The sequence below is a fragment of the Bison bison genome, unplaced genomic scaffold, assembly GCF_000754665.1.
Source record: "Bison bison bison isolate TAMUID 2011002044 unplaced genomic scaffold, Bison_UMD1.0 scf7180017864064, whole genome shotgun sequence".
Taxonomy (NCBI): domain Eukaryota; kingdom Metazoa; phylum Chordata; class Mammalia; order Artiodactyla; family Bovidae; genus Bison; species Bison bison.
The window spans coordinates 2,637,817-2,647,107 of NW_011494636.1; the positions used below are offsets into that span (position 1 = coordinate 2,637,817).

Below are 9,291 nucleotides of genomic sequence, written 5' to 3' on the forward strand. Positions count from 1 at the left end.
ATTTTATTTTTGTATCCCTACATAGTAATGACAAAACCTTTTAGCTTCATACATAATTAATACATGCATCAGAGACGATCTCCTGGAGAAGGGAATAGCTATCCACTCCAGTATTCTTGCCTGGAGAATCCCGTGGACAGAGGAGCCTGGCTGGCTGGAGTCCATGAGGTTGCAAATAGTCAGACACAACTGAGTGACATTTTTTAAAAATAGATACCTACTAAACAAAATAAGACAAAACCCAACAACAAACTGAGTGCCAGAAGGGGTTCATTACAAGTGATACAGTCAAACACTGCTAGAAGCACAGCAAATAGAAATTATATTCTGGGAAGATTATGTCAATATGTAGCAAGAGTTATAAAGATGATCATACGATTTTGCCTAGTAATCCTACTCCTGGTCATTGGTGTATATCAGTGAATATTTATCTTATAGACATGGTTTACATAACAATATGTTATAAGGGAATGGCTTAATATGTCTGTGTTTACTCAGAATATGAAGACTCTTTTATATGAAGACTATAAAAAAATAGGAAGGTTTTTACATTGACATAAAAATAGTCTAAATATTTATAATTGTCACAGCTGTGTAAACATGTATACCAATAGAGATTCACTGAAAATCATTAACAACAAAAACCATCAGAATGGTAATATTATACATAATTTTGTTTTTCTTAAAACAATAATTTCTTAAAAATCATCTATAGATAATGTTTTGTTTTTCTTTTTTCCAAAATAAAGTTTATGTGAGGACAACTTTTCAAAATCTATTTTAAAAAACATGTAGTAAGCTACAATAAAGCAAACCTGTGAATATAGACAGGCTCCAAACACTCTTATTTAAATGTTCCTTGGGCATGTGGAAAGGGTGGTGTAAGAAAGGGGATCAACTGAATGTGGGCAGAGGACAGATGAGAAGAAAAAGAAGACAGAGGATTGAAAAACTTGGGAAAGCAACAGTATCTCTTTGGCTCCCTGTGGAGTCACCAAGGGCATATGACCCAGGGTGGTGGAAGCCTCATGTCACAGCGAATGCTGCATGAGCTAGTCGGGGAATGAGACCACGGTGACCACCCCACCGCTTTTCCTTTACACCATGTTCCAGCTGGGCCACCACACCGACATGGCCTTGGGACACGTGTGCAGTGGGAGGTTTGAATTTAGACTGGTGGCAGGAGACGAGACAACTACGTTTCTTTTGTACACACATAAGGTTTCACTGACACATTAACCACAGGAGGAGGAGAAAAGGCCACAAGATGTGGGGTTAGTGTGAGTGGGGACAAAGAAACTTTTTTTTTTTCAAACTAAGAAAGCACCAGTATTGCAAAGACTTTCCGTGATTCCACACTCACTTTGAAACTCCCCCTCTCAGCACAGGAAGTGTGCTGACCATTGCGGGGATAAAAGAGACTCAGAGGAGTGAAGGTCCTCAGCCTCTTGCTGCACAGCTCAGAGGGACCTCAGCCATGAAACTTCTCCTCCTGACCTGCCTGGTGATCTGCAGTCTCGCTGCATATACTGTGGAAGGTGAGTCAAAGGTTATTTATGAGATAAGGAACATCTAGGTGTGCAGGCAGTGGCCAGGCATTTTGGTATTGACTCAGGTTTTGAATGGAGTAAACTACTTTCTCCAAGCTAAGCCTCAGTCTTCCTGTGTGCAAAATGGGAATAATTTGACTCTAGAGGATCTTGTGGATTTCGCAGATATATCTTGGCTAACAGCTAGGCTCCTATTTTTCACAACTGGGCAATTTGGGGTAAGTTTCTTAACTTGCTTTTACCTATGCTTACTATAAGATGAATATGATAACTGATACACTTACCTGGGGTTAAAATGAAATAAACATTATATATAATCAATAGTGTAAATTATAATAAACTTATAGTAAACTTTTCAGGTTACTACACAAGTCCTAGTTTCTTAATTAATGTTAGCTGTGGAATGGTGATGACAATTGTGTATACCTTTGAGGTTTTTGCCTATTTAATATTGATCTTGATAAATTCTCAAAAAATTTGAGAGCTCAGTCATGATGTGGGAATGACTAGAGAGTGTTATGTTCTGAAACAAATCAATGTTTTCTATTAAAACAAAAATGATTGGAAGCTCATACCTTCATACCCAGGAAATCAATATTACATTTAAGTGTGTAGGAGAGTCTATATTACTGCTATGAATGTTCCCATTTAGGATAAACTTATTGAATTTGTATGAGACTATAGTGCTAACAAATATCAATGCCTTATATACAATCAAATAAACTATAAGGCATACCCAGTTGAGACTTAGCTACAATACTGAGCATTTGACACGTATTTTTTAAAGGATCATTTGTTCTCAGCTGGTTGGAGTACATTTCTCTTGGCAGCTCTGACCACAAGAAGGAATATCCTTGGGATATAATTAATGCTTCAGAAACTCTCTTTTAAAACTCCTAATCTGTAGACTTGATACTTAGACCAAAATATCTGAGCCTGATTGTGGATCCCCACGGTTCTCTGTAAATAGTGACGGTACGGTCTGAAAGTCCCTGAAATTGTTCCCTAAATAAAATACTGTTAAAACAAAAAGTTTAAGTCAAATGTTGCCTGAACTGTGGCTGGCTGGCATTTTTCTGAGACAAGAGGCTGGCATTTGGTGCAAACTCATATATGGGTAGGGGAACAAAGATTGAGGAGGATTATGGACACTGGGGTATTTCCCTCTTTCACTGGGTTCACAGATAGTTCAGCATTAAAGAAAATTGGCAAATACAGCAGATAGAGAATACGCAGGCTGGATACTGAGGGATGGAGAGAAGGGGAGATGAAGAGCAACGTTAGTGAACATCTTCTCAGTCCCATGTTTATAAAAAGCCTCCTGATATCAGCAACACTATAGTTCAAAACTATCATCATCAGTTATTATTTTAGATGATTTTTCACTGAATATTTCTCTGAGAATATTTGCTTCCCTGAGAAGCAACTATCAGTCTCTTCAGCTTAGGAGAAAGTCAGCACTTAAAAACTTCTATTAGATTTTAGGAAACCCTTTATATTATTAACTGTTCCAAGTTATTTTTCCTTCTCCAATGTAAGATATTCTGGAAACTGTTAAATTTAATCCCCCCAGGCCATATCTATTGAGGATGAGGACTCTGTGAACTATTGTCTTCACATATTTCTCATTTTACCATTTAAAATAACACCTTTAGTGATTCAATCAAAAATGAACTACCTCTTCCATGTTTAATATTGACTGTCCCAAACTACTCTTTATCAGGTCACTCTTTGTTATCTAATTGATGACACTCTAACATTTATATTGTTAGAAATTACATTTTATTTTTGTTTGCTTGGTTTTCTGTACAGGTGTGGGGACTGAAGTTCTAGAAAAGAGCATCTGTGTGAGTCTGACTACACAACAACTGCCAATTAAAAACATCAAGACCTACACCATCAAGGAGGGCTCTGTGAAAGCAGTGATGTGAGTTTCTCTCCCCAAAACTGGGCTTGTTGGAACACAGTGTACAGGAATGACGCCCTCCTCAGGAAAAATAAGTTAACAAGGAGGAAGACTTCAACTTAGCCAACTGTCCTTTTGGTTTTCCATATTAACCATGTCTTTGTGAAGCCCCAAACAATGATGACAAAAACTTGGCAACCGAGTTAAGACTGTCACCCTCCTTTCTGATTTATCTTAACAGAATAATCGGACTGGGAACCAGATAGATAATGTGCTTAGTCCCAAGGGTTAGGTTTAGAGATGGCTGGATCAGATCAGAATTGGAGCACAGAGCCACACTGGTGTGGGATATCTCTCTATTCCCACCCACCCCTTCCCTGCCTTTCCTTTCTGATGCCTGGAGTAGAATGCCATATTTTATCAGTTGCCACATCTCAAGGAATAGTGTCAACAATTAGCCTACATGGTACCATTCTCTTTCCAGGATTTCATTTTCAAAATAGCAACACTTCCCAACATATAATCACAACTTTACCCCCCACCCCTTCAAATAAGATAAATAAATCACCTTTTGTGCAGAAGATAGGATGACTGTGCTTAGATTTGAAAAAAGAAAAAGGACCTCAAATGTCTAGTTTAATTACATCACTTGGTGGCAATGATGAGATAGGAGTCTGAAAATTATGCTGAACAAGGAATCTGGGTATTACCTGGAGCTATTTCTTCTTCACGAAAAAATAGATTGCAGAAGAATGATTTTCATTTATGATCTTGTGAATCTGAAAGACTGATTTATCCAGTCATTTCTGCACAAGATCTCTTTTATATGATCTGATCTTAACTTTTGGTCCCAAGGCTTTGAGGATGTGACTAATTTTGCCTATCTTTTCCTTGTATTGCAGATTCATTACCAGAAGAGGATTTAAAATCTGTGCTGATCCTCAAGCTGCCTGGGTGAAAAAAGCCGTCCAAAAGATAGGAAAATATAAGCCAGGCCAAGCCTACAGGAGCCCAGCAATCCACCAATACAACTGTGACCCTGACTGGGTAGTGACCTTCCAGCACTTTGTCCCTTCCCTAGCCAGCCACCTCATTTCCCTTCAAAGCCTATGGACTGATTACATTATATTCACTTTTCATAAAAATGCTGCATGAGTCAAATTATTTTCTTATATTTAATATTTCTTTTGTAATCATTCAGATGTTCTAATTAATAAATATTTATTATTAAGAATATTCCACAAATTTATTCATTACATATTGGGAAAGGTAATACATCATTTGTGTTCCATTTCTGTCCTTACCATTCCTCCTTTTGATCCCTGATGGGAGAGATTATATCAGTGTTTATCAGAGATGAAAGCTATATTCATTATTCTTAGGTTCTAGCATGAAGTTGTTCTCTACACAACTCATAGGTGACAACTGTGATGATGACAATTTAAGCCTTATTTCAACCTGTCTTCATCATGCAGTTCTATTTTTAAGAAATAAAGGAGAAAATTATCTGACTGTTACTGGGTTCCCATTCTGAGAGTTCACTACTCAAAAAGTGACTTCACTCAAGTTTGATCTTAAGCAAATTCTCATACCTCTATGTTTCATCTCATCTACAAGAGAAAGGAAAAAGACACAGTTTGTCAGTTCTTTCATTTGCCAAGGTTAGACAGTTTATTCAACAAAAATCAATTCTACTCAAATTAAGCAAAGTTCTCACTGCCTTTCTGCAACTTCCACAATTGTCACTACTCTAGTTAACACACAAGTTATGCGTTTGGGATTTAACATCCCGAACACTGTCACCTGGAACATTTCTTGAGTGTGATCATAATTTGCAGTAAAGTTTTAATTAATGTTACTTCATTTGGTCCCCTAAATATCCCAGATTCATGTCCTCCTGTATTCTCTTTAAATTGCTAACTTGGTTCATGGTTATGATTGTGCTAGCCAAGTAGCTGATAATGTACACATCCACTTCTATTTGACTTTAAATAGTTTAGAGCTGATCAGACCTTGATAGTTTCAAGGACCAATTGTTTCTTGGTTCTAGGGGGACAATCTGAAATGCTAAGTATTTTCAGAGGGTAACTGAGGGCAACTTCTTGAATCAGCTTACTCTTAGTCATCCAACTACTGAACCAGAGTGAAGTGAAGTGAAAGTCGCTCAGTTGTGTCCAACTCTTTGTGACCCCAAGGACTATACAGTCCATGGAATTCTCCAGGCAGAATACTGTAGTGGGTAGCCTTTCCCTTCTCCAGGGGATCGTCCCAACTCAGGGATCAAACCCAGGTCTCCCACACTGCAGGCAGATTCTTTACCAGCTGAACTATCAGGGAAACAGAGAGGAATGATTGAAATACTGCCTCCTAGCAAAGGGTGGAGTCATCTGTCCTTTCTCATTGCTATTTGCCCACAGTAATCTTCAAAGCTGGTCTTAAAAGATACACTTAAGGAGAAATCGCTTGTTTTATGCAGGGGTGAAACCTAGTAAAGTCACAGAAGATGAAAGAGAGGTTTCCTGATTGAACATGTACTTGCATTTCACAAATATCTCCCAAACCCTACAAGTATTCAAGAGATAATATATACTGAAGACTATAGGTATACACATCTTATTATCACATTATCTAAGGTAATGCTAAGAGGTTTCAATCAAACAGTGTCTATAAATTTTAACTAATTGACTGGATGCTTAGGTAGGACTTGTGTCTACTAAATGTAATCCTGTGGTTTACTGGATTTCAATTCAATTCAACCAAATAACCTAAGAAGGAGAGGGTTCAAAATACTAACTTTTTTTTAGTGGCTGTGACCCTTCTTTCATGCTCCTGCAGCTACTTGTACTTAACTATAACCTAAAACTTAACCAACTTATATTGAAACTGCTTGTGTACCTGTCTCTGCTCCCCCCACCCCAATCCTGCAATTAGACTGAAAGCTGCTTGTGGCTATCAGTACATCAGGTCTCCAATGCCTAGCAGAGAACTGTGGGGGTCAGTTAATACTTCAAATCAGTCCTATTTGGTCACCATTAATTCCTGGGCTGTCAATTTTGGACACTGTGGCTGTCTTTTATGGTACATGAGGATTTAGGTTTCTTTTTCCATTCTCTCCATATAATTATGTTGATATTTTAATTAATTATGTTTACAGATTTAGGTATTATACCTATCATTTATTTCTTATTCTATCAACTGTGGACAGTACTTCTTGACTTTCCATTTTGTAAGACCAGTCTGTTGCCTATAGCAAATACTTAAGCAGTTTTTACTGTGTAACCAGCACTATTTTATTGATTTGCAAATGTTGTTAAGATAGTCACATTACAGACCTCTAATAAAGACAAAACAACTAAGGCATAATAAGGCTATTGACTTGTGAGGGATAGAGTTCAGATATGAAGCCATGGAAGCCTGGCTCCAAGTTCATACTTTTGACTTCTATATCACACTGGCTTCCTCTCTTCAGAGGTTAATTCCCTGAAGACCAAACCATATGCAATGTACCCCTGAAAAGACTATTCAGGCCTACATAATAGCTTCGTTTAACCAACTTAATTAATCAACTAGTTCATTCATTCAGTAACAATTTGTTGAGGGTCTATTATGTGCCAGAAACTGTAACTGTGAGCAGAACAAACCCCTGCTTTCATAGAGTTTACCTTCTGGTACATTGTGTCTTCTATTCCTTACTTCAGGTTATTTATTTATTTTTATTTCATTTTTAAAATTGAAGTGTAGCTGATATACAGTGTTGTGTTAATTACTGCTGTACAGCAAAATGATTCAGTTTTTTATACGTATGTATGTGCCTGCATGCTACGCCACTTCAGTCACATCTGGCTCTTTGAGACTCTATGGACTGTAGCCCGACAGGCTCCTCTGTCCATGGGATTCTCCAGGCAAGAATACCAGAGTGGGTTGCCATTCCCTTCTCCAGAGGATCTTCCCGACCCAGGGATTGAACTCACACTCTACATCTCCTGCATTGGCAGGCAGGTTCTTTACAACTAGCGCCACATGGGAAGCCCTATATATATATATATATATTCTTTTTTATATTCTTTTCCATTATGGTGTCTCATAATATGTTGAAAATTGTTTCCTTGTGCAATACAGTAGGTCTTTCTCACTTATCCATTTTATATATAATAGTTTGCCTCTGCTAACCCCATCCTTCCATTTGACCCCAAGGTTCTTTTATCCACTGACTCAAACAACAGATGCTCATGAAGTGCCTAACATAGTTCAGACGGTTTGCCAGGCACTGGGATGCAGAGGTGAAAGCAGACGCAATTCTTAACTTCAGGGAGCTTACACAACTAAGCAGACAATATCAATGATTGTAACCTATGATGATAGGGAAAGTAAGGAGTGTGAACTTGGGGCAGAAAGGAGCAAACCTGTTCAGGTCCTAACAGGTGGAGAGGTTCAGGACAGGCTTCCTCCTAAAAATAGCTTTTCACCTGAAACCTAAAAGGTAAGTCAAAGTTATCCAGGGGGGTTCAGTGCAATCCCTGCAGAAGACAAGCAGCCCATAAAGAGGCCTGAAAGTGAGAGAATCTGGAGGCATGAAGGAAATGAAAGGAATTAAATACGTGTGCGTGCTCAGTCACGTCCGACTGTCTGTGACCCCACGGACTGTAAGCCCACCAGGCTCCTCTGTCTATGGGATTTCTCAGGTGAGAATACTGGAGTGGGTTGCCATTTCCTCCTTCAGGGGATCTTCCTGACCCAGGGATCGAACCCGTGTCTCTTGCGTCTCCTGCACTGGCAGGTGGATTCTTTACCACTGAGCCACCTGGGAAGCCAGTTTAATAGGACTGACTGAGGGACAAAGCTAAGGTTCAACAACAAAGGAAGAGTAAGCAAAAGGTGAGACTAGAGAGATGGAGAAGTTGACACCACGGTCTTTGTCTCCCAGATGGAGGAGCATGTACTCCATCCTGGAGGTTGTGGGAAATGACATTGGCCGCCAGTGGTAGTGAGAAGTGACTCTGAAGCCTGCTGACTTCTGAACTTGGCCTAGTATACATTCACACATTTTTCCTTTTCCTCAATTTTTTTTTTTTTTTTCTGCTTAGCCAGAGAGCACATTAACGATGCATGATTGCCTAACTCGGGCGGTATGGCCCACAAATCCAATCACTGCTTCTTTGGCTATGGGGAGCCAGTACCGGGATGGGAAAATATCACATTTATGGGGCCTGCCTTGTTATTTGCATTTTTTATTGGCTAAGATTAGACCTGTGGGACCAAGATCGAAGCCAACCACCAAAAGAAAGGAGAAGGCAGGGTTGAGAAGCAATAAACGGCATCAGTGGGGGTTTTAGATATCCACAGACCAATCATTTTTAGATTTATTTGATTTCCTGAATAGCTGTGGAGCACCTGCTGAGCAAAAGGAGCACCGAATCTAGTCTGCTGTCATGAAGCCCATGAAAGTACAGTCATCAAAGCCATTCATTCCTATTCGGATGTTCCAAACAGCTCAGCTCAGGGTTTGCCTCCTCTTAGAGACCTTTCTGACATCCCCAGCCTAGGTGGCTCGCCTCTAACGGACCCACTGAGCCCCTGGGGTTACCTCTACTATCATCGTATCACCTTGAAATATCGGTTTATTTTTCTTTACTTTCAGTCTTACTTAATATTCAGAGTAGGGGGACTTCCCTGGTAGTCAGGTGGTTAAAGCTCGGTGCTCCCAACACAGAGAGCACAGGTTCAATCCCTGGTCAGGGAACTAAGATTTCACATGCCAAGACAATAAAAATTAAAATAAAAAAAAATTCAGAGTAGGGATTGTGGATTTGATCTCTAGGTACCTAATACCTGGCA

At 39.2% G+C, this 9,291-nt stretch overlaps 1 pseudogene across 1 annotated transcript; it reads left to right on the forward strand.

The window, feature by feature from the left end:
• Window positions 1–1,325: 1,325 nt before the first annotated feature.
• Window positions 1,326–4,688, forward strand: LOC104986218 (annotated as a pseudogene). Its single transcript, XR_825006.1, has 3 exons — window positions 1,326–1,538; window positions 3,363–3,477; window positions 4,359–4,688. The product of XR_825006.1 is annotated as a lymphotactin-like (transcript).
• The last annotated feature ends 4,603 nt before the right edge of the window (window positions 4,689–9,291 follow it).